A 26098-nucleotide genomic window follows, 5' to 3' on the forward strand; every position below is an offset into this window, starting at 1 on the left:
TAAAAGTGAAAAACTGCTTTAAGAATAGATGCATGACAAATCTACTACATTTCTTTCAGCCCATCTTTCGAACTGGTTTCAGAAACACATTCTGTGTAGATGACTTTCATGAACATTGTTTATTTACATCTGGATAACCACTTTTATCAGTTAGCTCTAGTTAATCCTAGGCTTGCATTGGAAGACATTAATAATAAGGTCAATCTAACAAAAACAATAATGTCATTCTCCTGTTCATTTATCAAGAGAATCTGAAATGCAATAATAAGTTGGATATGAATGCATGCTGAAACAACACACCGTTCTGAGCACCTTTAAGTGTGGGAGTGTTGACAGCTCTGCAAAATATGCAGTGTGTTTCAAAGAAGTTACATTTTCTTTCTTTTCTTTTTCAATTTGCTTTTCTTTAAAAAGTTCATTTTCTTTTTTTTTCCTTGAGATTTCTAGTACTTTCCAATGTTGATTAACCTTTGCTGAGGGATGACCTTTAATCAGAATAATTTAAAGAAAGCCATCATTATCATTATGAAGATGAATGGTGTTTAAATTGAGCATGCCAGCACCTTGCATTCAGACATCAAAATGCTTCATGAAACAATTTTTGAGGGCATCCCTTCAGACTGCTTCTCTGCTCATCTTCAGATTTGAAAAGAAACGTGTTTGTTTAGCTACTTTGTTTCATTGTAAGGGATCCTCCAATCCTGTTCCTCAGCTTGCCTTTCAGCAGAGCTGAGGAATGCAAACAGATATCAAAGGGTCTTCTTGTTTGAAGATGTTCAGCCTCCCTGTGTCTATTCTTTCTTAGCCCCTGTAGTTTCCTAAAGGTAAAGTTTCAAATCCCCCTGTGTCCCTTAAACACAAAGCTAACAATCAAGATACTTACACTCGATGGCAACCTTGTTGTAGCCACTAGATCAGCTTCACAAGACATTTCGTCTTTTGTTGTAATAGATCACATATCAATCATTTTGATTGTGCAGTTATGAGATCCTGTTTGCATTTCAGAAATGAAAAAGCAACTTAGTAAATTTGATTGAGATGGAGCACTTTTTAGGTCATGAAATCCGGAGAGAACCTCATCATCTCTAGTGGAGATCTAGCAGGAATTAAGGATTGCACAAGCATTAGTGGACGCTCGCTACATTAAAGAATTCTGTAAGGAACAATCTGATGTTTTTGCTTATCGTACACCACATACATTCACTTTTTTCAGGGATCCATCTCTTTGTAAAAGCAAGAATTCACTGGAAACACTTGCCTGGAAGTTTCCACGTGCTTCATTATCGACGGGGGTATAGTGCAAATATTCACACTGATCGATGTATGACTAATCCCCTTTTCACGACCAGCAGCATATGCTGTGCAGTTCTCCGACATGTCAATGTCCCGCTGTGTCATGCCTTTTCAAAATTGTTAGGGGAAAAATCATTCTTAAGGATTTATCCATGACGAAAGTTGACCTGGTTGTGCGTTCTCTGTAACTTAGAGTTCCATCAAACATTGCAGCATACTGACAGTGTAAGCCCACTACAAGCTGAAACAGCAGCAGTTGGAGCAGCTAGTGTCTGCTAGACAGGGTGAAAGGAAAAGGGTATTGCAAGGAATGCCACATTCTTTGAGAAGTGGTTGGAAACTGCAACAATTACCAAACGAGCCCTAAACGCATGACTGGACCACAATGATGATCCTATACAGTCCAGGAAGCTGTTCAATAGGCTTGATTTAGTTGGGCAATGTACTGGAGATAAAGCTCTGGGGAGCATTCCCAAGCAACCATGCTCTCTTTGTGTGACTCTTAAATGTCTTCAACCAGCCCTACTGGTGCAGCAGTGTCTTTGGTGCTTGCAAAATAGAGAACGCACATTGCGTTGGGTTTCATGTGTTTGACGCAAATAAACAGCAGGGGAGCCAGAAATTACCAGTCCTTTTTATTTTCAGTTTGTTTTCTTCCTCTCTGGAAGCTGTGCAATGTTGGGCAAACCAAAACAGCAGCAAGAGAACAAAATGAAAATGACATTTAGAAAAAAAGAGCAGGCACTTTTAGATCAACAAAATAGAAAGTGTTCCTGTTGTTGGCATATTTTTTTTCAAATATTTAAAAAAAGCAGTTCATACAGACTGTGCTGTACATTTCTTGAATTTTTCAGTTGCATGTACAGAGGTGAAAAATTAGCCATCACAACAAAGATTTACAATCTGGATTACACATCATTCACATACAGCCCTGAAAAACTGTGTCTTAACTTTGATGTATATATGGTGAAAAATGCTTCGCTGGGCAAAAACAAAAATGTTTTTAAGGGCTATTAGTCACTCCCCACATAGAAAATTATAAGGTCACTGCTGTTTAATTTGCAGGTGGACATCTGCTGGACTGTGATATTCCCCATCACATACCCCTAAAGACAGTGCTGTGTGAGTAAGTGGAACTATTCAACTAGCCACAGTCCAACCCATTTCCTGTATAAAAAGCAACCAGTTCATTCAGACAAAACGCAGCTGGTTTCAAAAAGCCAGGTTTACCACTGTGGCTTTACCAATGTAGACTTCCCCTGCAGATTTTAAGAGTACCATGCAAACCTTTAATTTTACTTACAAGATTTTATTTTTGCTTCACTTTTTTTCAACTAACGAAACCGCTTAAGAATTTATTAATGACATTTGTCCCTAGGAAATGTTGTGTCACAATAATGGGCAAGTTATCATTTTGCAAAAAATGATCCAGAATGACAGTGTAATTCTGTACAAATTAATACCTACTCTTTAAGTAAAATTAGAGAAATATGTTAACCTGTCCATTTTCTTAAGTAAAAATAAATACATCACAGAAGATTGTTTTTTCCAGCTCTAATGTTATGTCCTTTACTTGATGAGGCATTTTCACTTTCCAAGTTACTTTGGAAGACAAGGATGCAGCCAATCAAAAAAAGATGAATGAGTAAATCCTACAGCATATCAAACAGTAGCACAATCTGTCAGATACCTGGATCACTTTGACACGCTATGATATGTCTGGCTAAGAGACAACAGCGCTAACATCTTTTCAGGCATAGGAGTATTCATTTCACATAAATGTATATTCATAAGTCATAAGAAAAAAAGTTTTTGGCTTGTTGACCATTTTATGTTTACTTTGCTAATAAATAATCATTACATGGGCTTGGCCTGTCACTGTATTAGACTGCAATAAGACTGAACATTCTCAGAACTGGTATTCAATGTGAACATCTTCTTTCAATTTACACTGAGGTTCAGCTCCTCATGCCAAAGAATATATCACACTGCTGAGTATTTTTAAGATCTTCTTAAATTAAATCAATAAAACAAACCATTTTTTTTAACTTAGCAGTATTCCAGATACATCCAGCTGATGCCGCCAATGTTAAACTAAACTTGTATAAGTGTGTAACTCTTACACGTACAGTACCTCTCCCTGCAGAGAAAGACAATATGAGCCAGCATATGCATGTTGTTGAACAGTGCAACCTCTGCCTTTTGTTGACGGGAGTATTTTGAATGGATTGCAGTGCTTTGCATAGTTAAAACCACAGTTAAGTTTCAGGCACTTATTCATCGTGTTTCCCTTCAATTTTGGCCTAACTAAATACGACATGCACCCTTTCCTTCAAGTGGTTTAACAAGAACAACAAGGTCGTATATAATTTGTTTCGAAGTACAAAAACCGGCAAAATTTCCTGAGAACCGGCCATCCTCCCCTGAATATAGAATACTCTGGTTACAGGCCTTGCCAACACGCAGGCCCTCCACTTAACATCAGGCAGAGTCTCAGAGCATGCTAGCTGCAGCCTGAGTGACACTGTGTGGCCAGCAGCGATTAGTTTTATAAAACGTTAGTCTTGTCATGCTACATTACTGAATTTCTGTGTTTGCAGGGAATTACGTTTCTGGAAGCAAAACTAAGGCCTGATTAGTCAGTGGTTTGGCATCAGCAAAGAAACATCCAAAGCTCAACTTGTTGGCGATAAAGCTCCTGATATTCAACCAAATGAACACACTAATACTTAAATGGTGCATTCATAAAGAAACCATAGTATTCTATATCCAGGCTTTGAAAAGAATGCAGACTGGAGTTTAAATGAAAGTGAGAGGCCACAGGACAAGAGACGCTAGGGTTTTCTTTCCAGATGAGCAGGCCAGAGAGGCCTGAAGGCCGAGCTTTACAGGCTTCTATGAGAAAGGAGGGGAGTTTGTAAAGGGCAGGCGGAGCCCGATGGATATGAGCTCACCCCCTGCAAGTAATATCCTGTGGGTGATCTCCTCAGGCCCTGCGAATGTCAAACAGATGTTAAGTTCACAGTTTTCACCATAGTGGTGGAATGAAATCCCTTGCAGTTGGATTTACTCCGTCTCCCTGAATAAACCAGCACAATAACTACTTTAAATATGGGCCAACTGGCTTGTCAGACCAAACTAAACTGAAATGCACCGTTAAAAATAAAGAACATAACCCTACCCCAAAATTATATCGTTACAAAGAATTGGGGAGCTGCTGGATACTGACTCTCCAGTGGTGCTTATTTCAAAGGCAAACTCCAAGGTGCACAGACTAGTTTTCTGGGTGGCTAATGATACCATTTAGCTGGAACAAGTAGCCAAACAGTCTTGTAAGAAAACCTGGCTTCATTATATACAAAATATGTGGGCATGGAAGAAGAATCACTTCTCCGGACTCGCCTCCTGCCGTACGGAGGTTTTTAAAAATACCTTTGTCCAAACATGGAAGACTACAAGGGGTCCCGGAACCAGTGTTCGAAATCCTCAAAGGCACTGACAGATTCAACCCGGTGGAGTACTCGAGAAAGAACAAGTGAAAGACAAATAGGAGGACGGAATCACAAACTACAGGGAAGAGCATTTAAAACGGAGAACAAGAAGCACTTCTTTACCCAAAGGGCAGTGGGAGGCTGGAACAAATTACCCAGCCATGTTGTTAAAGCCGACACCTTGGCTTCTTTCAGGAAACAGCTAGACCCGATCCTCTGATCGATAAGCTAACTACCAAATCCATACTAACTACCAAAATGGGCTCCTCTCGTTTGCAGCCTTTCTTGCGCCCTGCCCAGCGTGAGAGATCTATTCTATTTCAGTTTCAGGTTAAAGAAAACCTGAAAAAAGTTTCTGCAAGCAGGGTGACAAGGTTCTTAAAAACAAAGCTGTATGATGGTGCCTAGAACACAGCTCCTTCTTATGATTATTGGCTCTTAGGAGTGGAATGACGCCTTAGTCCCACAGAAAGGATAGGTGTCACTAAACCCTTTCAGAGACTGAAAACTGATATCTGTACCACCAGCTCCAAAAGCCAACTGCAACAAAAATAACTAATTACTTTGCTGGAAGTTTACAATTGCAATATTTTCAAAGCTGTTTTATTTCTAATTACTGACTTTTAAATTTGTGTTTTACACTAAAATGTCCTTAAAAGACTATTTTTTCCAATTTTTTTCTAGTACTGTAGTTCTGTCAGTTTAAGATTAGTTTACAATGGTAATCAAAATAAGCTTACACATTTCATATACAAAAGATTTGGATCTTTTATTCATTTTACCACTGAATCAGCCATTCCCACAACATTTCAGTTACACCATTCCCTGCCTGTAAACATTGTGTTTGATTTATTCTACTTTCATCTGTGACTTTCATGGAGTTTGATTAAATTCCTATTGAAATTAATGAGTTGCTTACTATCAAGCTATTTTACAGAATTCTTACATGTAATCATACTAGAAGTCACCCTCCCACAGTAAAGTCCAGAAGGTAGGTGAATGAGTTCTCTCGTATATTAAGCAAAACCATACTTTCAGAATTCATTCGATACTGTACTATTCCAGAGAGTGAAAATGGAGTTTGGATGCCTTTCCTGTCACCCCTGGTCTCAACAAGAGCTTACTGCTGCATGCCCTTTGCACTCAACACCATTTGCCAGCTTTTTTATTAACCTGAGCTAAGCTTTCAAATAGCATTTGAATAGCAGTAAGCGGTCAATTACATTAGTCAGGTCTGTGTCAGTTGCTTCCTGCACCAGATCAGCAGCCATAGTGGTGATAATGGAGTAAGGCCCGAATCCCAGGCCTCTGTGAAGTGTGCTTTAGCAAGGGAAATTGAATAATTTAGGATGTTCTAAATAACACCTCTTTACGCGGGAAGCAATTGACAGCCAGAGGCTACAATACATGTAGAAAAGGTGTTTAGCTGTTCATCAAGAAATTATAATTAGTCTTCCAACTTGATGACAAAAGCATCCTGATCTTTCCATTTTATGCTAAACCTAACCTATCAATTAATCTCCTTTTGTCAGCACTATTAAGGGAAGGTACTCTGAAATGTACTTCCAAAAGGATTGCGTTTTAAAAGCCTTTCTGCCCCTGTCATTACCACTTCTCAAGTTTACCAAACTGAACTGTCAAACAGCAGCTGACTTTAATTTTCCTTAAAGGAAGTACTAATGGGAGCAGACATTGTAGAAAACCTTCTGGGGTTATGAGCTTGAGTTATAAGGTACCAGAAAACTCTGATGGACTAGAAAATGAAGACTGCAATCACAGCTAATAATCCCCCTACTTTGCACTGAGTGAGGAGTGCAGAACTGGCTTCGTCAGTGCTCTGACCTGTAGTGTGTTCTGTGTAGGCTGTTCTGTTGATGGGGTGTGTGGGGGGGTTGATTGCTAAAGACTAACACATGGTGCTGGAGTACCACATGTTAGGCTCGTCTTCTAGTCTGTCAGTAAGGAGTCTGTGGTCTGGCAGCATTTCACTGCTTTTCAATTTCATCATAACGTATGGACATAATGAAGAACATATCTCTCAGAACAAGCACAATGCAACAGGACCATATGATTCTTCTGCGAGTACGCGAGGCCTGTTACAGCTCAGAAAGTACCGTTTCTTTGCTGAGGTTTCCCTACCAATAGTTAGGTCTTAAAGATGTAAATATTTCATTACTGTGATTGGTTATTTATCTATTTATTGCATTCTCAGCAATTGCATTTCTGCCCATCAAAGGGTGTCAGTAATAAACAATTGTTAAACTAGGAAGAATGGAACAAACACTGGAATTAAAAAAAAACAGTCTATAATTCATTACTGATGAAAATAAGGCTGTGATTACTTTTAGAGTTAAAAGTCACAATAAGGGAAATAATTTTTACCCTCACATTACTCTTGAGATGCGATTGTGGATCACTGAATTAAAGTGTGAGGAAGGCCTTCAGGAGATGAATTCAATATCAAGTCTCAGACTGCTGAAAGTGACCATAAACCATTCGGCAGGGCAGATCTCACTGTTCACTGCCCCAGTTCAGCACGTCTCTCCTCTCCAGGTGCTCGTGCTCTAAAGAGGCCCACTGTAGAAAACCTGCAGGCACACAGGCCCTCTGAGGCCAAAACTGAGGACCCTTGACTGACAGTTTGCTGCAGTAGAGCAAAACGGAACAGACCTTTGAGTCTCTGAAGGGCACATCTAACAGACTCCAAGTAGTGTACCTATAAGCCAAGTCTAGGTTCCTTTCTACTTTATGATGCTACAGTAGATAGATCTCTCACTCTTTCCCTGTCTTTTCCTATCAGCTGAAAGCAATTTTGCAGACACCTAATCTTGGATTCTCTAAGTGTCTGATTTTCTAACTCTGAGGTCTTGATCGTATTTACTTACTCGGCGCTATATAAAGTATAATGTGAGGCAAGAGCAGAGACTAGCTCCATAATTCATGCTTTATTTATTGATCTGGATTGGGAGCCTAACTTGACTGTACTTTAATGTAGACTGTACGACAGCAGAGCCTGATGTCTGCTGTAGAGATGCAGAAACGTGGCCGAGGACACAGCCTTGTGGTTTCACAGTCACCACTAAGGCATTTAGGTTTAGTCCACTGAGCGGACATCTGCAACTCCTCTTCTGTAGTGGGGGAGAAAAACACGCTGGAATGCTAGCCATTGTTTATTTTAGATTAGCGAATGAAATAAACCCAAGTCTACGCTCAATGAACTGTTCTTATAACCCCATGACCTTATAAATCACTGTTAAAGACAAGTATTGTGGAACTCTGACACCAGTGTATTGGATTGTGGCTAAATTCACCAATTAAACCTACTATACACTGTGTGAACTCTGTACAAGATTACATCCGTTTAATTTTAATTTTCTTTTCCCGGGAGGATGGGTAAGATCTAGAGCAGGTATTTCTGCTTCCCAGCCAGACGCTTCAGGTTTTTTTGTTCTAGGTTTATCTGAATCTAACCATTTCTGTGCCAAAGATATTAGATGTTCGATGTTAGATTTTCACATCTCAAATTCTTCCTCTTCAGTCTCTTTCCCTTATTTTACTATCCAGGACCAATAGCAACTAAGCTGTTATTTCCATTAATGCATGAAATATTCAGCAACAGTTATGAGGAACTGGAAAACATGATTTTATGAGAAGGCATTTGGAAATGTATTTCTAATTTTTGCAGGAGGCCAGAAATACAGTGTGTTAGTAATCTATACAATGTGATTATTTTCTTAATGCATCACAAGACTGCCAATTATGCAATATAAATCACCTAAATATAATATAAATCACATTAATAGTTATTTGCATGAGAGATCATAAGAAAATTAACTCAGTATCCCTGTAAAAGAAAACTTTTGTTATCAAAGAGAATGGCTTTACATTCTCTTTACAAAATCTTTACAAAATGTACAGTACTTAGATTTTGTAGAACAGTACACTCCTGCTGAATGCATGCAATCCATAAAAAGCAGATACTGTAGGTGTGCTTTGTTCACAGAATGTATCAGCTTGTACTGTACATGTGTCTTACTGTTTGAGCATATTTAATTTTTTTCTTAGATGGAAGTTGCATATTATATTAAATATTACATTAAATATTACTATATTTAATATAAATCCACTTTGTGCCTTTGTGACCTCACCATACAAACTTTACCAGATTACAATAGCCTCTCCACAGGCATTCACTGTCCACAGTCTACAGTTTCCTTGACTAACGCACTGTTTGTCCCATCATCAGAAAATTGCATCATTAGGAAAATACTATAGTTACAATCACAAACAGAATTACTTTTTTCTAAGTGTTTCAAAAGACATTTGCCTAAGCCAGAAGCATCCCTTAACCCTGTCAATAACAACTCTTTATAATCCTTTATAAAATCAAAAGTAAAAAAATGAGTTTTCTCAATAGCTGGAATGAAAAGGGACCATTCATTTTTATTTTACTTCCAACCTAAGCTGCAGTGTTTCAGACTTAGCTAAAAATGTTTCACTACAGTTTACATGAATTTGAAAAATTGAGGGACTAACACAGTGAGTCCTGAGCCTTGGCCAAATTTTTGGCATCAGCCAAACACAAAGTGAATGTAGGTTGACAAGAAACACCCTGATCATCTTTTTCCCCGCCATCTGCTTTTCTCCACACTGTAGAGATATGGCTCTCGATTCTAATCTGTCCATGAATCACATGGCCCTTGCCTTGCCTACAGTTCTTGAGATTAACATAAATAATTGCACTTCCTTCACAAACACAAGCATCTGCATACCGCTGCCCTATATCTGAGAATGAAACCTGAGATTTGGTTCAGGTGCTGCTTCTGTTCACCATCATGTTTCTAGTCATTAAAAAGATTCCTATTTTGGCAGGACACTGATCAGAATGAAAGAAAACACTCCCATGTATAGCAATTGTCTTGGAAGGAATGAACTTCTAAAATTGAGGATAAAATTCTGACAGAGGGCAGTTTAACAGGAGGCAAAGAATACTGAAATGGAAATGCCTTTTCCCCATTAAGTGATTTTAATGTTGTTGTTTTTTTCTATGATCAACTGCTGCCCCTATAAAGAGAAGCTATGAAAATCTTTCGATTTTAATTCAAGTTACAAGTCAAAAGATGTTGTTCTAGATTTGGAGTACCTTCATGTGCCTGAAGAGAGTTGTCTGTTACAATTAGTGCATACTAGTTTGGATTCAAAAGAAAGACTTTATAGAGTAGATTCAGTTTTAATTGTTCTCTGTGGGGCCTGTCGCCTCTAACCCTTTCTTTAACCTAAATCTGTAAACCTACTACTGCATTTCATGGTGATTGAATCCAAACAGACAAATCAATTTTAAAATGTAAATGTGGAAGCTATTTTAAAAAGAAGAATTAGCTTTAAAAAAGCCAGCTCTAAAATAATTTATCTTTACCTAAATAAAAAGTCCCAAAACTTGGTTGATTATTTTATTGACAGAATGTTAGAAACATGCCTGTTATCTTATCAGACCATTATTGGGCTTCCTACTGTGAATTACTGATACATAACTTATTAGCTGCTGTTAACACCTCAAGGTACCTAAGGCCAACCAAACAATTGAGTTAGAAGATGTAACAAACGTTTTTGTTCCACATTTTTTCAAACTTCGCAATTTAATGTTACATCTGTAACAAAAATCTGCACTACAGAATTATAATATTATGATATAAAAGATCTTTGAACTATAATGTTTGGTTTGAAAATGGAGCTGTTTATACTTGAGTTGTGATGGTCAGCTTGTAATTGTACATCACTGTCAGCACATGTTCTTAGAAAGTGCAGCTGTGCACAACGTCTTAAGAAAATATTCTCAGCGTGGAGTCAGTCAGTGGTGGGATTTGGGAAGTTATCAGAAAACAAAAATATTAGTGCTCTGAAGGATACCCAAGTAAGTAAAGATCTTTTTGCTTCATGAGCAGACTACGGTGTACTTTTTAATTCTGAAGGAAATATTCATCTTGAATGAGATTAACAATAACATTTTCTCCTTGAAGGAAAAACAAACTGTAACGCAACTCCTCTTGAGAAGCTGATTGGCAGATTTTTTTCTTAATCGCATTGTTTTTTTAGTGAGCTTGGGCTCGTGAGGGCTCTAAGGACTAATGAGATCAGAAGTCAAGTCTATAATCACTCTTGCGATACGGGTGTATATTTTTAAATTTCTTTTTAATTTAATATTCATCTCTGTTTACCTCAATAAAATTCACATTGTCTTGGTTTGCAGAGGCATTAATATTACCCCTATGACACAACTTCCTTTCCAAAAACTACATCCAGTCTATAATAAGATAAAAATGAGATTGTTTTTTTTTTCTTCTGTCCAAAAGCTTTTCTGAACCAAATGTGAAGTGCTTCTGATTAACCTCAAAGGCTGCAGTGAGAATGAAAAGGATAGCCGGAGTATGCAGCACTAGATGGGAAACGCAGGAATCGTTTCTAGTCACAGAGGAGACGCGTCTCAAACAGCAACCTTTGAAACTGCAGAAGAGCACAGCCACTGCCACTGCTGGGTTTTACTCAAGTTGAGCACGCTGCTAGAACACCCCAAGACAAGCCTGAACATCGCTGCCTTTCACAATCCCTAATAGCCATTAAATTTCAATCAATTCAACCTAACACAAGTGTACTTCAGTCGCTCTTACAGTTCTTCATGGACAGAGACACAAAGGTCCCGTCTGACATATTGCATTGTTTGCCACACAAAGAGCCACTGCAGATGAGCCCTATGAAGAGGTTACTGTGCACTTCAGGAATGATGCTCTTTTCCCTCTACAGTATCAGTCCTCCTGCGTCCTCTACAGTACATACAGAATCGAGTTGCTGCGGGGCTCTTGTTTCAAGAAGCTTTTTATTACGGGTGTGTTGTCTTCAGTGTTCGTTAAGGCTCAGGAATGAGATGAATGGGACACGGGAGTGGGATCATTTTCTTCTCTATTTTTTTTTTGTCTGTGGATCTGGGACTCTTTTGATTTGAAGAAGAGGTTCCTCTCATTAAACGTGAAATTAATGCTGAATGGGGCATTGTTTTATAGAGGCCGTAAAGCTGGGCTTCAAAGCCGAACTTGCGCCAGAGAAGGGATGGAGGGGAAAGGGGGATTGCTCAGAAGTTCTGCATGCAACCTTCAGAACACCAAGTGTCTCTCATTCTGATGCAGTAAATAATAAATGAGGTCCTGGAGAGAATGTGGTCAATTTTAGGATGGCACTGCAGCATCGTAATTTAAAGCAGCTTTCAGGTGGCAACAGTTAGACAGACTGCTATTATCTAGAGAAATATGTTACCCCAGTTAAGGGTGTTTCTTTTACAGAAGTCTCTCCAAACAGTTAAATCAAGAGAAAGTATAACATTAAGTTACCTAATTATATGGTTTTTCAAATCAGTGCAAAACAGAGGAACAGTATTAATACTGTTATCCAAATCTCGAGCACGGTTCCAATCTAATAAGTGATGAGTGTGTTAAATTTTGTGATTTGATTTATGATTTCTGATATTCCTCAGAAATTAAAAAATACAGCTAATTGGGGCAGTAAACAAAAAAGCCATGCACATAAATATAGCAAATACATTCTTGTTTTGCAATATGTGTCATAATATATCTAGCCTTCTTAATATTTCAATACTGACATACTGTATACTGGCATTTATACTGTTCCAGTTGTAGGAAACAATGAGAGTTTATACTATAGACAAATTGCTATGCACGTAAAAGCTTTGGGGCATTTCTTTCAGATTAATCATGTATCAGCTGCTATTTTGGAAAATTCTTAAGTGCAACTCTAGTCATCAGCCTGCACTTTTAATAAACTCAGTGTCGGCTAGTCTGGCCAGCTCAGGTCTGGCCAGCAAGGAATTTCATTTTGGGAGGATGCCAAAAATGACATCTAATGTTAAATAGCTTAATTGGTACTGTGTTCATGTCTGTCTGGTAAAATAGTCCGGTTCTTGTCTTAACTTTTGAATTGACCCAGTGGGGAGTTCTACTCAGTTTTCATTCAAACCTCCCGGAGGCTCCTTATGCATGCCAGATTTCATCGGTATTACACGGTTTTTCTGACACGTTTTAAAAAGTCTCTTTTACAGCATTTGGTTCATTAAATTTTCCACAGATTTCCACAGAAGAAAACCCAATCAATACACCCCCGAGTAAAAAGGAACGTGTGAAAAACGCAGCAGAATGGCGGTTGGGGAGATGAAAGTAACATCCTAATCACAGATCCGGGAGTCTGATGACCAGATCTGGCCTGCTGAATAATCTGAATAGCCCATCATTTCTTTGCGTCTTTTCAGTCTCTTCTGCCTGACTGCTGGAACTCTTCATAGAGCACAATAGTAAATGCACTAAAACTTTTTTTTCTTATGCTAATCACTGCAATCAGGCCCTGACATAAAAAAACACACTTCCCACCAGCTAGCTTTCTTGAGGACTTAAATTGGCCATTTAGAACTTTTCTCCGCATTTTTTAATCTTTGAAACCTCTGTTTATGCTCAAGAGATGTCCCCTTTTTTTCTGAAGAAATCTTAACGAAATAGGTTTTATTCCTAACATTTGCAGTAACAAGCTTGTGGCTACTTGCAATTCTTTAATAATTCATACGTACACTAGTTTTAATGACCCAGAGCTCTTGTAACTTGGTTTACAAAATTGGCACATGAAAGCAGGATGTTGGAAATTTCAGCATTAGTGCCCTGAAGTGCTTCATTAGCCAGTCCCATTCAGTCACCCCTCCCACAAATAAAAGTTAAATGAAAATAAACTGAGCGTCTCCACATTCAAATGATACCTCTCCGGCTGTCTTCTGGAGGTCTGTACCGAGCTAAAGGGTGGCTAAACTTCGTTACTCTTCTCAAGGGTATAATCATTACAATTCATTACTCTGTTTTGAAAAAAATAAACCTTCAGTAAACATGGCAGTGCTTGAACGACACAAAAAGCACGAGTGTTTGTTGGTTTTACGGTCTGGAATGCAAACAGCAAACCAGCAGCAAGCTCAACAACTTTCAACAATCAGCCTGCTATCTTCCTGACCTGAGAGATTTAGCGGACGGCTTTTATTGGCCTTAACTGTAGTACTTCAGGCGTAATTGTGTCAGTCTTTATTCCGCAAGTGGTCAAACACTATCCTGGTCTCTCCTATCATATTCAGCAAGTACACGGCTCCCTCCACATGCCCTGTAACAAGGCATAAACATGTCTTGTTAAATAATGCTTAAATTGCGATGTGGTGGTTACGGGACGTTTATCTGGTATTTAAAGTGTAAGAAACTGCAACAGGAGACCAGTACATTAATCCAAAGAAAGTCTTTAACGAAATCAGAAATGCAATAAGTTTTCTGCAACGATTAATGTGAAATGCCAAATGTGTTGTTGTTGTTTTTTTCAAGCCTGCCCATGCAAAAACGGCTAATTTCAGTTAATTACGATGCACTTTTAGGCTGTTTGAAAGTTGCGCTTCAACATCTTCTTACGAGCTAACCGGGCAGGTCCTCTGTGTTGGATTTGAAACTGGTGTGCGCGGGTAAGCGGGCTTGATTCCGAACAGGTAGGACAAACATGCAAACGCGCTGCACACTGAAGCACCATGTGATCTCTCTCAGAGCAGCCAGAGTTACCGATACTTTATCTCTACACGCTGTGTGCACCGGATATATGGGAAATTAAAAGGAAATCGAGGAAAGATTTCTAAGAGGAGCGTTTGTTTTAGTTTCGCGATTACTTACGAGAAGGTCTGAATCCATCTGATCGCTCTGAAAACTTCTGTAGTACGAACCGCTAATGAGATTGGCGCCCAAGACGTTTTTGATCAAATCACTTCACATATGGGTTGCATTGCTAGAGCGCATTTTTGAGATTCCAGTGCCAAATAAGTGGACAGTGCAAATAAGATTTGAAAAGTAACGTCGGTGCCATCTCGCCTTTCGTGTTTTGTTGATGCATTTTTGTTGAATACAAACAACAGTAACTGTAGAACTGCAGAAAATGTGGATACAATTGCTGAAAGGACAACACGAGACACCTCGCATACACTTAGACAAGCACACCCTTTACATTACTTTTGATTACATTTAACTTTTAAAAATATACCACATGAAAACAAGTTTAGACTAGTTGGTAATTTTTAAATGTTAAACTATTAACGTTAGTAAAACCAAGAGGAAATCGTTACATTTACCTACCTCAAGGATGGTGTGTAATGTCGGTGGTGATTTGACCCCGGTGTCGCAGAATTAAGTTTGTCCAATTCAATCTTCAGTCTAAATGCGATCGAGTAGTTACTTTTACGGGATACTTTGTAGGTCAGAAAGTAACAAGATGCAAGTCCCGTTTAAGGTGCTGAGAAAATCCATCTACCTCATATCAGAACATAGGGGGACTCGGGATAAGGTGAAAGAAAGATTGGAGAAAGTTCAGTGTAACTTTGCTTCTCAGGATTATTCATAAAGTTAAGGGAGAAGAGTACTGCTGTTACATTCCACAGTCCATCATCTCGACTCGGCAAAGTTTTCTAATCCTTTTCTTTAAAAACAAGGCTTCGCGTTGTATGTTTTACAGGCTATAAAATATGGAGCAATCTGTATCGGAGACGACTTCTGTCTGTCGCTTGTTCTCACACGAGTTCCACTACAGAAATCTCCAGCCCGATCTGTTTTCAGTCTGACCCCCTCTCTCCCTCTCTCTATCTCACTCCTCTCTACTTCCCTGGTGAGTTCCACCATTTGCTACACCAGATGGGATGGGCTTGCTGAATCATGCAGTGAAGTTAGAGGAAAGTTTTTATTGTTCTTATTTTTCCACACACAAAAAAAGAAAAGCAAACGGGAACGCGATGCCCCCGTCCTGAAGGGTGGCTCGTCTTCAAAAAACAACAGAGCTATTTCAAGCATGTTTAATGGTTAAGCAACTCCGTTTTCCGTCACGTTTAGTGAAATTTAGAACCGATACCCTGAAAAAAAAACGACTGTGTAGCTACAGTATACATGCTACAATAATGCAATTTATAGCACAACTATTTCCGGATTCCACATTGCAACAAGATTGCATTGATAATTTTAACCTTCTGTTCATTGTCAAGCCAAATTTTCAAATACACAAATTCCTAGTGCGGGGACCTGCTAGGCTCTGTTGTTTTGACCAAGTCCTTGCTGAGACCGCTTCCTTTAATTACTACATTCCAAAGTATGTAGGGAAGTGGACGAAATGATTACGAGTAAAAAAAACATTAGATTTGTAGGATTGACTGTGTAGTAATAATAGCACGGATATCTGAATATAGGAAAACGTCATTCTTACAATTTTTTATTCGCTTTTGCTTTACATAATTCCTAACTAAAACTGAATTCATTAAACGGTATAACGTCGTTTTATTGCAGTGCAATGCTGAAAAGCGGTTAAGGTGAAACGCAGTTTTACATAAGTTAAAATGTTCACAATGAGAAAATGAGAGACGATTTTTTCCCCCACTTTGGTTGGGGAAAAAAAGGCAAAAGTGCAAATTCACAAGCCAGAGTGAAACGAAATATTTTTTGTTTTAAGAACTAACAGTTAACAGTTTGTGTTTCTGAAGTCATTTATTTAGTTGTTACAGCATTTTTATGTCTGTGTATAATTCAGCATAACAATAACTCAAGCAAATGTAAATTTAAAATATAGGATTAAATGTTCGTTCTGCGAACTTCACTGGTCGTTCAAGCAGAACGTCTGAAAAGAATATCAAAAGCCTAAATGTATGAATAAAAAGGTATGGTTTCTTTAGAACTGGGGAAAACAAACAAATTCCTACACTATAGACTTTTACATTCTAAATGTAAGCTATAGTCTAATGTATGAAATTGTATGTTCTCGTTTAACAAATTAATTGATCAAATTAACTATGGTGGCTCCGCTTTTTTCTGTGTGCTAGAAACCTGTTCGGAGAAATGAGGACTGTTCCGAGCTTTTAGAGGAGTGATTAATGTATTAAAAAATTAAATTCGCGCAGTAGTTCATAATGGTGTTCAATAAACCCTGTTGATATTGTTTCCTCACTTTGTTGCGATACTGCGATGCTCATCTATTCGTGTTTTTCCTTAGTTTCAGTGGTTGAACCTTTCTTAACCGATTTACTGTCTGTTCATTTTCCTAAAGATAACACAACAGCGACAAACAAAGTCAAAGTTACAAGTGAGGACTGACTCCTACGTTTACAAATCTCTCCCAGTACTTGCTTTGGAAAGAAATGCTGAAAACTAAAACAGTTAATTTAATTAGAAACGGCGACATCTGGCGGAATACTGCGACAATGGCATGTATTAAATGACTCACTAAATAAAAGTGAAAAGTTCCCGTCCCTGGTCCTGAAGGAGCAGGACCGTCTCTGCAGGCTTAAAATGTCTTAATCAATCTGCTTTCTTGTTTAGATTTTTTAGATAATTTGTTTCTGAGTGTTACGTGTACCCTTGAAGTTGGGTATTTATAACTTTACACGGCTTTTTCTCAAACGGCTTGGTGTTATGTATGCTTAAGCAGCTGTTACTAATTGATCAATCAATGTTGAACAGAAGCAGGTGGGGATGACTTTATATCGGCTGCTTGTGTTTCTCAAGCGTCTCTTTCTTCTGCAGGTCCAATTGCTTTCTTATCAGGCCGCACACCTGAATGAGAGCAGTCCTGAAACTCAGGAATTGGTTAAGGGGTTGATACCAATTAAAATTGTCATTGGGAGTTTTTAAGAGCTGAAAACAAATTCCCAAAATATGCCCAAGCAGAAAACTGAAATCAATGAGCCTGTGATTAAAGACTCAACTGGAGCTAAACCCAGGGGAGAGAGCATTCGTTCAGGGCCAGGACTGGGAATCCCTTGAATCAGTTTTTATTGTTGTGTACTTCAATAAGTTAAATATTTCACATTTAAAAGGAATCTGGACGTAACATGGATATTTTAATAAAGAATTGCTTTATTCCCATGCGAATCATGCAATAATGACCGTTTTATAAAATTGCTTACAATGTTCTTCATGATCATAATTAAATATGATGGTTTTGTAAGAATGTGACCTGCATGCTGGTTGTGTATTTAGTCATATTATGGGATGGAAGCTGGAGGTGACACTCGCTTATGGAAGAACATGTGAATAAAAGAGGCTACACATGAGAGGAGGCCATTTGACCCATCAAGTTACTCGTGTAAGGGATTGCTTTATAAAATTAACTAGGCATTGGGGAATATAATTTTAAAAGCTCATCGGTTACAGTGATCTATATAATGTATGTACTGTACAGTTAATATGTGAAGCAATATATTACCTATTAAAATAATGTTATCCCACATTCTTATTAACACAAGCAACCTGTAGCTAAAATAGATTCTTTTTCAAAGGTAGCTTTCCCCAGCGTGGCAGGGGAAGAAGTGCCTCCTGTCCTCTGTTTTAAACACACCTCTTCTTGGTTTCCACTGCTGCCTCTGAAGAAGTCTTGTGGGTGTATGTTGTCAGTGCCTTTGAGGATGCCTGAATTGGGTTCCCTTGTTTTCAAAGCTAAAAAGATTTGGTTCTCTGGAGCCTGGGAATATACCTGGTTTTCCGGAGTAGCATTTTTTTTTTCATTAGGGTGTCCTTAACTGAACACAGTAGTCAAAATACTTCCTTACAAGTGCATTGCAAAATATATAATATTCATAATCACACCTATTACCCCTATCTTCCACATTGTGTCTGCTGAGGAATTCTTCTTTCCTGTACTTGTCACATCTGTTATTAGTTTTTTGTTGCCATGTCAGTAATGGTGTTTTTAAAGTGAACGGAAACACGCCTAAATTATGCAATGCTTAAACTCCTCATTAATCTTGGTTGTGTTTTCCCCCCTGGATGATTACCTAGCAATAAGAAAATGCCTGCAAAGAGAAAAGGGCTCATTAAATATATAAGGTTTAGTAACTATCAAAACATTTTGTAAAGTTTCATCAGCACTATGCGTTGTTCAATGCAGCAAGTGTACAGCTACCCATAATCACTTTAAGGTAGAGATTAACGTTCTCCAATATTAATGTTTAAAAAAACTGGAGAGGCCAAAAGGACCAAACTCTCAAATGTGTGTTGTTCATAGAGTTTTTTTATTCTCATGCTTGTTTTTAAAGGCTTGTATACTAACGTCAGGGCTTTTTTTTGTTCCTGTGCCAGTAGATCCTAAAAACAGGAATTTTAACGAGGAAGTTTCAGACCTGTTCGTAAAAAGCTCAGCCTTTTGAGGGGGGATTTGGGATGTGGGGCGTGGTCACAGAAGAAAGCTGAGAAACACTAATAGCCTCTCCTAATTTTAGTTGTGAGATCATAGCTTTAAGATTTTCCAGACTTTCTCCTACATTCTTTAAAGAGCAAACTACCCCCAGACCGACCCTAATGCAGTAAAAGTAAATGAATTATACCGATACTAATCATTACTCTTTGGAAATAAAAAAAGGGTTCTAAATTAAAAATGATTTCTTTTTTATTTTTACATAAAAACACAAAAATTTTATTCTTTTTCTCTTTATTTTCCTCATAGAGGCTAGATGTTTAGAAACAAAAAATATACTGTAACAACTGCATACGCATGATAAAGTTTACTTGTATTTTACCTCCTCAAAAGCAGCAGATGAGCACATCTTCAAACACGGACACCATAAGCTTGATTTCCAAAATAACGCGCTCATACAGGTCCTTATTTCCTGAGCCTTCCCATTGTGTAGACTGGCAGGATTTCTCTCTGAATCAGGATACAGCAGTTATGTTTTCTGCTAACTCTTTTCAGTTACTGTATGTGTCATGTATGGAACAGACAAAAATAAAGAAAAAATGAACACAAAGATCCATTTACCTGATCCATTGCACAGTTGCACAGCGTTAATCTCCTACTTGCTCACTGGATCGAGTGTCCACCAAACTGAATTGATATACAGAATGTTAGATGTGTTACCAGGAGTTTCTGCTGAAGAGAAGATATAGAGGGATGTTTTCTGCATCTTTGCAAACACTCTGATGAAGACATCTTTCTCAAAGCTTGGCTGTCCAATAGGTGTTTTTTGTTTTAGTGGTGCCATCTGGTTAGTATTTGCGAATAAGAAAACAATCCGTGAGATTATATGTACCTTCACTGCATGTTTTCCACATGTTCAGAATATGATATGCTTATAGCGTATCAGCTATCACACCTTTAGAATTTTAACATATAAAACTAGCGTAAGAACATTAGAATTGTTACCGTACAAACAAGAGAAGGTCATTTCACTCATCTAGCCTGCTGGATAGTTAGTAGTTAACTGATGTGATGGTCTCACTCAGCCATCTCTTTAAAGAAACCAAGGTATCTCAGATCAGGTGCCTCAAATTCTCGTTTTTAAATACTCTTCCACATAATTTCTTCTTGTGCGCTCTGTTTTGCTGTTCTTTCTGAAGGAATCCACTGGGCTCACTTTGTGTGTGCCCTTGAGAACTTTGAATACTTGTATCAGGTCCTTATTTGTTAAGGACTGTGAAAATCTCTGGAAAGATAAGTTTTTTTGTGTGTAGAACACCTTAAAAACAGCATCAGCAATGACGGTATTTATTCCTAAGGTCAATTTATTTGTTTTTTGACATTTTTTAAAAACATTTTTACATGGTGCACGCAGAGGGAAGAAGATAGTGCTTGTACAGCACACTTACATTGCAGTTATAATAATATACCGATGCATGTACGCCACCTTGTGGTAACTAGTGGAAAAGCACCTTCTGTGACGCCAAATGGCAAACTAGTTCTGACTTCGAGTATTAGAAGATTGTGCCTCTCTGAACTTTAACAAAATATTCCTCAAAACGTTATTCTAATATCACTGAATAAAAAATATAAAATACCAAATCATTTTTGGAAACGTTTTTTTTTTTATTCTGATTATTTGGTGCTCACACCAACGTTTGTCTTTTACAGATCCCTTTCCAAATCCTACTGGTTTTGTACTATGTAAGAGGGACTGGTGTGTGTTGTGTGGGGCTGTAGTGAAGACAAAAGTGTGTGTGTGTGTTGTGCGGGGCTGTAGTGAGGACACAAGTGTGTGTGTTGTGCGCGGCTGTAGTGAGGACACAAGTGTGTGTGTGTGTGTTGTGCGGGGCTGTAGTGAGGACACAAGTGTGTGTGTGTTGTGCGGGGCTGTAGTGAGGACACAAGTGTAACTGTGATGAGATGATTAATGCCAACATACTGGAGTGCATCATCCAGGAACAGGTTGGTTGGAACATGTTCTCACAGTGTAGACCTACACTATATCACATCACATTCCTGATCTGCTTCCTCTGTGTTACAGTTCTTACAAGGGATTTATAAATTACCCCTTCGTGGAAAATATTATCTTCATAGCACAAACTGTGTTACACATGACCTTCAATATCCAATAGCATTCCCCTATTAATTTACAGTATATCTGCTATGTGTTTATTTAAATGCGTACTCCTGGTCCATTCTTCAGAGCAGGGCACCTGCCTGCAAGGTAGGGGCTTGTGAGGTAGGCGAGTATTGGACGTGCCATCATCGTGCATTGAAGATGTGTGAAGGTTCGGTCTGGCATGGCCCCCTGTGTGGGGGGGCTTCCCTGAGAAGTGACCGTCCCAGGTAGAGGCCCCGGTGCAGTAAATGTGCTATGGGAAATAAAGAAAGATGTGCAGCCCTGTGCCCTGCAGTGACCTCCATTGGCATTGCTCATTTCCCAGATCAGACCTGCAGGAGTTCAAAATTGCACTGCACTAAAGGAAACAACAGGCAACCATTAGATGGACATCAGGACTGAAATACTGATTTTCAGGATTTTCCTGGTTTATTTGACCTGTTCTGTGTGGGAGGCTGTGCACCTTCATGCATCTTTTGCAGTTCCGGACCTCCAGAGGTTATTACAGCTCTGTATTTGCTGCTCTGCTGTGATGTACAATATATCGCCTCGCAGAAATACTAAACCCTATCAGTCCACACCCCTGTAACACAGCCTTACGTGAACACATTGGTATCTTACATTCAATATCTCCCACATAAAACTTAAGAAAGGTTAGAAATGGGTTCTTCTCCACTCTAAGGCAGGCTGGAGAGACACAGATAAATGTGTCAGATGTTCTGAATTGGAACGTGGAATATTTGAAGGATTGCATCTGAATTCAGTAAATGAAACCATTGTTCAGTCCTGTAGGTGGAGCTAAATTATCTACACCATCAGCTGGACATGGATAAAAGAAAATACTTTCATGTATTTAGAGCACATTATATATTTTGTTGTTTTTTACATTGAAGCTGATTAGGGCTAAACAAAACCAGGTGGACAATTCAGTCACACTGTCGTTCTGTGACTTGAGGAAGTTAGTGGAATTCTCGGAACAGTGAAAGGGATATGCAAAAACTGCAGTCATCTATTCATTCACAAGCCACGGAGTTCCCACAGATCGCAAAATGCCGTCTGTTTACAAATGTTCTAGCGCTGGATCTGAGCCAGAGGTGGTTGGGACTCGTGGGGATAGCTGTGCTAGTCCTGTCATGATACGCAGTGTCCAAAGCTCTCTGTGGACAGTCTGAGAGGAAGACAGTTATCTGGGTTACAGACAGCTAGGAGTTTGCCATGAAGGATTTCACTTGTGAGCTCCTCTGCTTTTAGAGATTTCTTATGTCGGAGTCAGTATGACCTCACCGCAGTGCTGGCTCTGACCAGGTCTCAGTCAGTTTTCTTCCTCTGCCCTCTGCTTCAGCACATGTGTCTGAAGCAGTGTTTCATTCAGCCCCGCTGTCACTAGTCACTATGACTTTTTGTGTTGCTCATCAAAGCTTAGGAGCACATCAAAGCACATTTGAGGGATTCTGGGGCATAAGTGTTAGTAGGACAGAAAATTCAACTCAAGTGTTTTTCCAAATGCATCCGATACCAATAGCTTGCTCTGCCATGAATTAAATAATATGAAAAATGCAATCATAATCTGTTGTAGATCTGAGAACATATTCTCATCAATGGTCAAATCTTTATTTACTCGTTTCCATCGTGTTAATTATTTTATAATAACATGCTTATATACAGCATATGAGCCATTTATATTGTCAGCAAGCATTAGTCAGGCCATATATTGTGTGATATTTGGCCTAATAAGCCTAATTACAGCACTTTGAGTTTGCTAAAGCATTCATAAATAAAATTGTATTATCATATTATTAATAACATTAGTCATCGTCTGTATTTATAAACTGTTATTTATGATGTTTTTCCTGTGCTATGGAAACGTTTTAGAGATCGTTTTTGTTTATTAACTTTCCGTGCTGAACGCCGTGATATATATACACACACAATGACGTGTTTATGCAGGCTTGTTTCAGACCTTCTAAATAGTTGTGACAGCCGATTGTTATTTTTTTCAACTGAATTCTGTCTTGACAATGTTCTCATGGTGGTTTTATTTCCTTTCGACAGTGCTGCTTTCTGCTCACAAGGAAGCGGAGTCTCGTCAGGTGGCAGGAGAAGCTGTGGTGTCTAACCCGAGTCGGGTGTGAGGTGAGTCACTGCGAGTCTTGTGAAACATGCCATCCATCTTCAGAGTCTCCTGGACAGCCCAGGGCCGGCTGCTCAGCCTCTCGGAAGTCTAAAATGCTTATTCTGAGTCAGCACACACCTTTCTCATGAACCAAGGGCTTGTTTTGCTTGACCCCTATACAGTAAGGGATGTGCTGTACTGTAAGAATGATTTCATTAAACCTCCTGGAGTTTACACCAGATATGATTGAGCAATTCTGGGAAGCCTTTACTCCCAGAATTAAAGGAATTTTTAAGTGGTTTATCTTAATCAATTACAAGCTCTGTAAGCATTAAGAGACAGAGACAATATTTTTTTCTGAATCTGAGATGCTCCGAGTGCTTGGACAAGCATAGTTGAAGCAAGTGTCTCCAACAAAGAGGCTCTCTGTGGTGGAAAGATTTGACTAACACACTCTACATACAAATATATTTGTTCAAAGTTTACTGTGCAGAACACAATTCTGTATATTAGAGTAAAGAGTACAGGATCCCATTGTGTTACAGTTTTATTAACATTCTTTTAATGAGTTGAAAAGGAGGTGATGCTTCTGAATTCCCTTTTCTTATGAATGATATTAAATCAATAAGCTTGGCTTATTGTTGTTGGGTGAAAGTGACATTTTATTCTTTATACTTTAATTACAAGCAGTTCAGACAATGTATCAACTTTTTAAAAATGTTTTTTCTCTCAAGCCACGACTCTGTTGCTGTTGTGCTTCTACCCTGATAGCCTTGGCTGTTCTTGCACAAAACAGAGGGCCTCCTATCCTGCATTTTTCAAAATGTGTATAACTGCAATGCAAACTATGCACTATGCATTTTAAGGCCATTTTTGCAAAACACGCAAAAAGTGCAGATTTCAGAACCACAACTATTCTAAAGCTGGCTTTGGCAGTTGTGAAATGTGCACACAAAAACATTAAGCGCAAAATCTTCAGGAGGGTGTGTTTTCAGGTGCCGTGCAGAGTTAATTAAACTTGTGATCTTTTTTTTTTTAAATCATTGTAATCTCTCATTCCCTCATTGCGTTGTCTTATTTGACCACATGGCGGGCTCAGGTTCTGCTGGGAAACTTTTCAGTGTTCTCTGCCACTGTGAGGTTGTTTTTAGAAAAAGAGGATTAAATCAAAGTGATAAAGACAGGTCTCCTAGTGCTGCCTTCCTTATTGTGCTCCGCTCTGCGTAAATGGTATTGCATATAACAGTGGGAGCTCTTCCGCAAGCTATTGTGAGTCTCCAGCAGGTCATGAGAAGCTGGGTTCAGAAGAAACCCTCGTACAGCCGCTTTAACCCTGATGCAGCTGAACACCAGGGTCATTAATACCTTAGTACATGATAAGAACAGTTTATCATGAGATTATCCTTTAAGCACAGTTAAGTACAGATATTTTTAAATTTTACTCAAAAGTCTTTGTACAAAAGATGTTTTTGGATGCAAAGATGTACATGAATGGGATTATAGCACAAAAGAATGAACAACATTTTTTTTTTCTCTGCCCAGATTCCTTGTACTGTACATGGTGTTTCCGAACTTCACTTCATGCGTGTATTTGTATATAAGCAACACGTTTTAAGGGTTTCTTTTTCAACTTGGAAGAAATTAGGTTTTGCAGATTCTTTTCTTATTTGGGTTTGAGTGAAAAACTGTGTAAAAGATTCTTAATAGCTAGTCTGTCCCAAGACTTAATACTTTAACCTTGGTTCCTGGCTGTGCAGCTCCGCGCGTCTCACGTGAGCACAAGTTCATCTATAACTGGGGCTCCTAAGGGAAGCTGACTGACATAAAGCATGTCTTCTGGCGGCGGTCAGTAAGTTTGAGGGACCCTTGGTCTGGAATCTTATACAGTCAGATTTCACTTGTCCCTTTGTGTGCACTTGTACGTGTATATACACGAGTTAACATCGCCTGCTGGCTCATTGGTGACTCTGAGGCATAATAACCTCAAGAGCTCATGAAGACGCAGAAGTGCCTATGGCCCAACAGAGGGAGCTCTCTCTCCTTCAGGTCACTTCTCTCATTTTTGTGAAAGGCCATTACATGCTTAAGACTTGTAAAGAACTCAGATGTCAAAATCATAGTGAAAAAGGTCGCAGGGATAGAACCCATAGTTCTGTGTCATGATTTCTCTTCCATGATCTGCTGTGTTTAATAATATTTAGAGTGTTCACAGTGCCTTAACTCAATATAAAATATAACGTTTTTCTTTGTGTCAGTGTGTTTTAGTGTTTTACGAGAACTGCAGCTCTTAAGTGTGGGCCCTATGGATGTGCAAAACAAGTTTAAATCTACTCAGACTCCTTTGATTGCTGATGTGGCTTATGAGTAGCTGCTGCTCTTGGAAACCCCTGTCTAGACGTCCTTTAAATATGTTTGCAAACAGTTACAGTAGATGGTATCACAAAGAGCCCTGGGTCTGAAAAAGCCTTCAAATTGATTCCAACCAGTTTCCTGAGCAGTCTGCAGGTGGCTATCTGCAAACGCACTGTGTGACATGGGAGCTTGGCGCTGTATACAGGCGAAGACCACTTCAAAGGCATCTGAGCGCCACCAGCGGAAGTGAATCAGAGCATGCTTTTCCTCACGGGGAGGATGCAAACCCTTCACTTAATATGATTTGAGGCCTCAGTGGAGAAACCCAGATGCTTTTTATGCAACAGGTAGCAATAAAATGCTTGCTGTGCATCAGCAAAAGTCTAAAATTAAATTAACTGCTAACACGTTATTTGCTGTGTCCCACATCCTTGAGTTTTCTCCAAGTTAAAACCG

General features: G+C 38.9%; 1 protein-coding gene across 1 annotated transcript in view; it reads right to left on the bottom strand.

The window, feature by feature from the left end:
- Nucleotides 1–15542, bottom strand: part of gli2a (GLI family zinc finger 2a) — a 104330-nt gene extending 88788 nt beyond the window's left edge. Inside the window, exon 1 of the mRNA XM_088606181.1 lies at nt 14984–15542. The gene's annotated coding sequence lies outside the window, so the exon portion shown is untranslated. The remainder of the gene's footprint in view (nt 1–14983) is intronic.
- Nucleotides 15543–26098: the final 10556 nt, after the last annotated feature.

The sequence above is a fragment of the Lepisosteus platostomus genome, chromosome 14, assembly GCF_059453375.1.
Source record: "Lepisosteus platostomus isolate fLepPlt1 chromosome 14, fLepPlt1.hap1, whole genome shotgun sequence".
NCBI classification, from domain to species: Eukaryota; Metazoa; Chordata; class Actinopteri; order Semionotiformes; family Lepisosteidae; genus Lepisosteus; species Lepisosteus platostomus.